At 47.2% G+C, this 7932-nt stretch overlaps 1 protein-coding gene across 9 annotated transcripts in view; it reads left to right on the plus strand.

The window, feature by feature from the left end:
* The window catches only part of ARSG (arylsulfatase G), a 154111-nt gene that overhangs the window by 47917 nt on the left and 98262 nt on the right, over window positions 1–7932 (plus strand). The window lies entirely within an intron of this gene.

Raw genomic sequence — 7932 nt, forward strand, 5'->3', positions numbered from 1 at the left:
ATGCTGTCTCTACAAAAAATAAAAAGGCAAGGCACAGTGGCTCATGCCTGTAATCCCAGCACTTTGGGAGGCCAAGGTGGGCAGATCACCTGAGATCAGGAGGTTGAGACCAGTCTGGCCAAAATGGTGAAACCTCATCCCTACTAAAAATACAAAAATTAGCCAGGTGTGGTGGCGGGCACCTGTAATCCCAGCTACCTGGGAGACTGAGGCAGGAGAATTGTTAGAGCTTGGAAGGCAGAGGTTGTAGTGAGCCGAGATTGCACCATTGCACTCAAGTCTGGGTGACAAAAGCAAGACTCAGTCTCAAAAAAAAAAAAAAAAAAAAAAGAAGGGTAAATAAATAAGTAAATAAGTAAACAAAGAAAGAGAAATAAGAATTATAAGTAAGTAGCTTCTGAACCCACATTCAGAGTTTTTGGAGAACAGAGGCAAGGGTGTGGAACCCAACCGGGGTTTCAAGGGAGGAGATGGCCTTTCGAGAGCAACGTGGAGCCTGTGAGGCCTGGGAAAGGTGACTCACTTATTTATGAGAGGTGTGGCTTAGGTTTAAGGCACACTGAACTCTAAGGGACCACAAAAGAGGAGCGCCTATGCATCTGATGAGTCGAAGTGTTTAGAAGACAGCTATGCAGATTTTTGTGAAAACACCCAGCTCCTTTCCCCACTTAGATGGAGAACAAGCATCAGAGCTTTCAGACTTCAGGGTTTTCTTCTTGGGCTAACGTTGGTCTGATTGTCCAGCTCGGATCCTGTCTGCACTGGGCAAAACTCCTCCATGTGGTTCGGGGGGCATCGTTCCAGCTCACTGCTCAGGGTGATGCATGGGGCATCTCCACAGAGTTTTGGCCACTTGCATCCTGAGATACATGCCCTTGAGGGCTGGTGGTTTCTATGTCTGGTCTCTCTCAGTCAGTTCTTCCTCACCTCCATCAAGGTGAACTTTGTAGAAATACTCTTCTGCTTCCACTCCCTCAAAGACATTTTTCAGCCCTAAGGATAAACCCCAAACCCCAAACTTGTGTTTGGCTGGGTGGGGTGGCTCATACCTGTAATCCCGCACTTTGGGAGGCCAGGGTGGGTGCATGACTCAAGTGAGTGAGTCATCACTCGAGTGATGCCAAGGACAGGAGTTCGAAACCAGCCTGGCCAACATGGCGAAACCCCATCTCTACTGAAAATAGAAAAATTAGCCAGGCGTGGTGGCACACGGGAGAATTGCTTGAACCTAGGAGGCAGAGGTTGCAGTGAGCTGAGATTGCACCACCGCACTCAAGCCTAGGCAACAGAGTGAGACTCTGTCTCAAAACAAACAAACAAAACCAGAAAGCCCCCAAACTGGTTTCTGTACCGCCCCTTCTCTCTTGCAGTGGTCTTCAGGTGAGCCCTCCCCTGTGTGGGCCTCATCTGTGTGATGGGTTCATCCTGGACTCTCGACTTCCTCTGTTTAATTAGTTTCTACTTACTATTTTGGTCTCAGTTGCATGTGAGGGCCTCAGGAAAGCTTTCATGGATGCTTTGGGAGTTCTGTCACGGTCCTTGATGCTTTCTGTGGTGGCTGCTCAATCATCTGACCACTACGTTGGGTTGAACAGCATCCTCCTAAAATTCATGTCCATCCAGAACCTCAGAACACGACCTTATCTGAAGATAGGGTCTTTGCAGATGTTACTGGTTAAGGATCTCGATGATCTCAGAATCGACTTAGGGTGGGTACTAAATCCAGTGACGTTTTCTTATAAGGAGAGGAGAAGACACAGAGAGATGGTGAGGTGAAGATGTTGGTGGAGGAGATTCAAACCATGCCTCTGCAAGCCAAGAATACCAAGGACCACAGGCAACCACCAGAACCAGGAGAGAGGCAGGGAACAGATTCTCCCTCAGAGCCTCCATGAGGAACCAGCTGGGCTGACATCTTGATTTCAGACTTTTAGCCTTCTGTCCTGTATTTATGTATTTTTTAGTCAGAGTCTTGCTCCATTACCCAAGTTGGAGTGCAGTGGTGTGATCTTGGCTCACTGCAACCTCTATCTCTCGGGTTCAAGTGATTCTCCAGCCTTAGCGTCCCGAGTAGCTGGGATTACAGGCATCTGCCACCATGCCTGGCTAATTTTTGGAGAGATGGGGTTTCACCATGTTGGTCAGGCTGGTCTCGAGCTCCTGACCTCAAGTGATCCCGCCTTGGCCTCCCAAAGTGCTGGGATTGCAGGCGTGAGCCACTGCGCCCGGCCTGGCCTCTTGTTTCAAGCCACCTACCTTGTGGTAATTTGTTATGGCAGCCCCAGAAAACTTACACACCTCCCTCCCAGCTCTTGTCTTCAAGAAGAAAAATGCCTCGTCTATTCTTTCCCGTTTGTATTCCTAGCATGTAGCACAGTGCCTAGTACGTAGTGGACAATTAAATATTTGTTCATCGATAAATGGGCTCTAGGAGCTCAAGATGCCCTGGGATCTCACCCCAAATTTTGCAGGTAGGAATATTTTTCTGGGGAGAGAGTTCATCCATCCATTAGCATTTGCCAGATTCTCAAAAGGGCCTGGCTTGCCAAACGCTTAGGAACTTCTGTTTTAGCGTCTAGCAGGTTAGTGGGGAATTACTAGTCCCGTGATTTAAGCTGAGATGTGCGAGGCCTACCCATTTTCTTTGGTTTTTATCATGTTCTGTCCCTATTGTCATACTCTCATCTTGAGCAGAAAGGGTGACTCGGGAGTCAGATGCCAAATGTGCCTTGCCAGGCTCTCCTTCTCCCCGCCCCCTTATGAAAGTGTTTCTCTCCATCCAAGCCTTGTGACAGTGGCCAGGTGGATGGCTCTCTGGCCCGAGGTCAACGGCTTTTCATTCTTCTTTGTTGACAGGAAAGCCGGGCTTCCTGTGAGGCCACGAACTGATTCATCGCTGGTTTCTCCCACTGCCTAGTCATGGCCAGCAGGGAACTGTAACTTTCAAATACAAACTCTTATTGCCCAACAGGGTCTGGGGTGACTGGCTGGGACTGCACGCTCAAGTCACCACCCCTGGTTCTATTGTCTCCTTTTTATCCATGCATGAATTTCCTAGGGCTGCTGGAACAAATTACTCCAAACTGGGCAGCTTAAAACATTGCTTCGTTCACGGTTCAGAGAGTCAGAAGTACAGAAATGAAGGTTACGCTGAAGGCTGTGACAGCCTCTGTTCCTCGCCTCTCTCCTGGATGCTGGTGCCTGCAGGAATCCTTGGCTTTCTGGGCTTGTAGACTCCTGTCTCTGCCGTGGTTGCTACATGGAGTTCTTTCATGCCTGTGTCCAGACTTCCCTCCTCCAATAAAAATACCAGTCATTGGATGTAAGGCCCACTCTACTCCAGTATGACCTTATCTTAAATTGATGACATCTTCGAAGACTCTGTTTTCAAATAAGGTCACATCACAGGTTCTGGATTGTTAAGAAATTTGAGGGGAACACTATTTAGTCTGGTACAATTAGCCGTATTACATCTCTATGACCTCTCTCTGTTTTTTTTCGAGACACAGTTTCATTCTGTTGTCCAGGCTGAAGTGCAGTCGCGCAATCTTGGCTCACTGCAACCAACCTCTGCCTCCTGGGTTCAAGCGATTCTCCTGCCCCAGCCTCCTGAGTAGCTGGGATTACAGGTGTCCGCCACCACACCTGGCTGATTTTCGTATTCTTTGTAGAGATGGAGTTTCGCCATGTTGGCGAGGCTGGTCTTGAATTCCTGACCTCAAGTGATCCACCCGCCTCAGCCTCCCAAAGTGCTGGGATTACAAGCGTGAACCACCACACCCGGCCTATGTATCTCTTTTTCCCCTGCTTTTAACGCAGTCTGTTTTGTGTAGGTGGTCAGTCCATATCTGCTGCACTGAAGACTAAATGTCATGCTTAAGAAGGCAGGAGCCAGACAGCTTGAGCTCAATCGGATTCCAGCTCTGCCACTTCGTATTTATGACCCGGGCAAGCTGCATTGCCCCTCGGAGTTTTCCTTTCCTCTTCTGTAGGTGGGGATAATGATAGCCCTCTATCCCTCAGGATGTTGTGGGGGTTAAATTAAGTAATCCGTAAGCCAGGTGTGGTGGCACACATCTGTGGTCCCAGCTACTCCAGATGCTGAGGCAGGTGGATCCCTTGATGCCAGGAGTTCCAGGCTGCAGTGAGCTATGATCATGCCATTGTACTCCAGCCTGGGCAGCAGAGTGAGACCCTGTCTTGTAAAAAATAAAAAATTAAGTAATCTATATAAGTAGTTAGCATAGAGCCTAGCATACAATAGATAGGGTGTGTTCGCTAGGTTATTTCTGTTATTGTTATTAGAAATGTTCATATGTAATGTTAGTGTGAATTGACTAATCTGCATGATAAAAGATCCAATGACAAAACTTGGAAGGACGAGGTGGAGTTCCAGTGACAAATTCCTGTTAATCCCTGTGCTGGCCGTGCCTAGGGACCAACACCTTTATTTGAATCAACACAACAGCTGCAATAATAATGAACCCTTACCAAGTGCTTGCAAGGCGCCAGGCTCTAGGCATCACCCCGATCTTCGTACTACCCTTCCTTTCTCTCTCTCTCTCTTTTTCTTTTTTTCCTTTTTTTTCATTACCTCCAGTAATGGCTATAAGCAACACCCTACCTTTCTCTTATATCACAGATGAGGAAGTTGAAGTTAAGTAACACACCCAGAGTTGGTAAGTGGCCAAGCCAACGTTCAAGCTCAGATTTCCTCATTCTAGAGCCTTATTCCTTCAGGGCTGGGCAGAATTGGGGAATTAGCAAAAATAATCCGTCGAAGTTTGGGCCAGCTTTGCCACTTGGGTGTCAAAGAGGAGGAGGCCAGGCATGGTGGTTCACACCTGTAATTCCAGTTCTTTGGGAGACCTATGGCAGAAGGATTGCTTGAGCTCAGGAGTTCAAGAGCAGCCTGGGCAACATAGCAAGAATCACCTCTACAAAAAAACAAGAAATTAGCTGGTTGTGGTGGTATGGTCCTACCTACTTCAGAGGCTGAGTCAGGAGGATCACTTGAGCACAGAAGGTTGAGGCCACAGTGACCTATGATTGCATCACTGCACTCTACCCTGGGTGACAGAGTGAAGCCCTGTCTCAAAAAAAAAAAAAAAAAGAGATTGGAATCTCATCATTTTTTTCTCCCTTTGGTGCTAATGAAGGATTTTTTTTTTTGAGACAGAGTTTTGCTCTTGTTGGCTAGGCTGGAGCACATGGTGTGATCTCAGCTCACTGCAATCTCTGCCTCCCAGGTTCAAGTGATTCTGGTGCCTCAGCCTCCCGAGTAGCTGGGATTACATGCATGTAGGCATGCGCCACCATGCCTGGCTAATTTTGTATTTTTAGTAGAGACAGGGTTTCTCTATGTTGATCAGGCTGGCCTTGAACTCCTCACCTCAGATGATCTGCCCGCCTTAGCCTCCCAAAGTGCTGGGATTACAGGCATGAGCCATTGTGCCTGGCCTAATGAAAGATTTTTGTGCTGTCCAAGCATAACAGTCAACCTGAGAAATGGGATTTTATTTTATTTTATTTTATTTTTTGAGATGAAGTCTTGCTCTTGTCTCCCTGGCTGGAGTGCAGTGGCGCGATCTCGGCTCACTGCAGCCTCCACTTTCTGGGTTCCAGTGATTCTCCTGCCTCAGCCTCTCCGGTGGCCGGGATTACAAGTGTGCACCACCATGCCTGGGTAATTTTTGTATTTTTAATACAGATAGCATTTCACCATGTTGGCCAGGTTGGTCTCGAACTCCTGACTTCAGGTGATCCACCCGCTTTGGCCTCCCAAAGTACTGGGATTACAGGCGTGAGCCACTGTGCCAGGCCAGAAATGGGATTTAGATGTCAGTTATCAAAATGGTTGATGTGACCTTTGTTTAGGAGGCTCACCCGGCTGGGGATGTGTGATGGCTGCAGTTGTAGATGCCTGAGAGCTTATCCCGCCTACTCCATCTTCATCTCCAACCCTCTCATGTTCCTCACATTGCACTTGTTTCTGTTCCTTGGACGTATGCTTTTCCCTGCCTCGGGGCCTTTGCACTGGCTGTTGCCCCGATTGGCGAGCTCTCTCCTCCACCTTCAAGCATCTGATCCCTTCTCCTCCTTCTGGCCTTCACTCAGATACCATGTTCTCAGAGAGACCTTTCCTGACCATTCTTTCCAACATTGCCTTCCTTCCCCATGCACGTCTCCTACTTGTTCCCCTGTTCTGTTTCTGTGACCTCTATTGAAATGATCTTGTTTATTTCTTTATTGCCTCTCTCTCCCATTGGAATATCACCTTTTTACACGAGTGACCTTATCTGTCTTACTTATGTCTTCAGTGGCTAAAACAATGCCTGGTACGTGGTAGGTGCTGAAACAATAATTGTTCAAGTAGTTGGACTCCCGGATCTAAAGTTCTGGGCATGAACACATGGGTTAACACGAGCGTGAGAGCTGGAAGCTGACTGCCTGGGTCTGTTACTTGCTAGCTCTGGGACACTGGGCTAGCTATTAAACCTTGCTGGGCCTCAGTTTGTTCATCTCTGCAATGGGAAAATAATGGCACCTACATCACAGGCTGTTGTGAGAAGGAAACGAGTTAAGTCACGTAAGGCAGGAAAGAGTCCCTGGCACGTATTGGTGCTAGCTCTTATGATCCCCTGTGACACCAGCCCTGCTGCCCTGTTCATCACATTTCCTCCTCTGGCTGGAGGGTCAGGCCTATTTTCTCAGCTTCTGTTCCAAAAGCACCTTGCTCTATGCCAGACCCTCACCCTTTCCCAGGCTGACCTATAAGACTCATCTGTCTCTTAGAACCTGCTTGTTTCTTCTCCTTCCTACACCAAATCCCCAAGTCAACACTTAAAGGTCCCAGTAACATTTCCCTTTTATTTTGTGGCCAGCGCACACTATTTTATTTTTTTTTTAATCTTTCCACATTGAATTCCTACAGACACTATTTGTTTTCTATTTGTTTTTAACCTGGCTATAGGAGATGCGATGTGCCTATTTTGTGCACAGAAAAGGCACCATCCATACCACAATTGTGATGTCATTATTCGTTAAAGGAAAAAAAAAGGAATCCTTAGGGGAAGAGAAGCGGAATCTTCCAGTGCCTTCGTATTTTGGTGTCCCTTTTCAGACTTCTAAACTCCATTTACATGGAGATAAAATAAGGATGGTGGCCTAAAACCCCACAGCCTTAAGCCCATTTACAGTAGACTAGGTCAAAGAGCATTCATGTCACCATATCCTATAGGGAGAAACCAAGAGAGGTGACATGTTTTTACTATTACAGTCAGCTCTCCGCCACGTGGGGTAGATTGTCTGCTTTGTGAGTTTGCTAGTTTAAAGACTGAGTACATAAAAATAATGATGAACATTTTTTTTATCTGTATGTCAAAAATCCAAAGCTACTGCAAATCAGCAAACTTCTCTTTATCAGAGGGCATTGTTGTTTGGGGCTCCCCAGTGTCCAGTGATTGCTCCTGTACCCACCGCAAGGCCCCAAGTTCCCCTGCACATGTCCGTAGATTAAGCCGCCAACTTATTTTGCCTTTGACCTCGTGGGATGTCATTTTGCCAATGTCCTGTGCAGATCTGAGCTGGGCTGTGCTGTTGAACACTTGCCAGTTTAAAAATGATAAGATAGCCAGGAGATAATTGAAATGAAATTTAAGTGAAAATGTCAGGGACTTTGTAATCAACTAAAACTTAACAATTTTAAGCAATTGGCCAGGTGTGGTGGCCCATGTCTGTAATCCCAGCACTTTGGGAGGCCAAGGCGGAGGATCACTCGAGGTCAGGAGTTTAAGACCAGCCTGACCAACATAGTGAAACCCCATCTCTACTAAAAGTACAAAAATTAGCTGAGTATGGTGATGGGCGTTTGTGATCCCAGCTACTCGGGAGGCTGAGGCAGGAGAATCTCTTGAACCCAGAAGGTGGAGG

The sequence above is a fragment of the Cebus imitator genome, unplaced genomic scaffold (genome assembly GCF_001604975.1).
Source record: "Cebus imitator isolate Cc_AM_T3 unplaced genomic scaffold, Cebus_imitator-1.0 Scaffold229, whole genome shotgun sequence".
NCBI lineage: Eukaryota > Metazoa > Chordata > Mammalia > Primates > Cebidae > Cebus > Cebus imitator.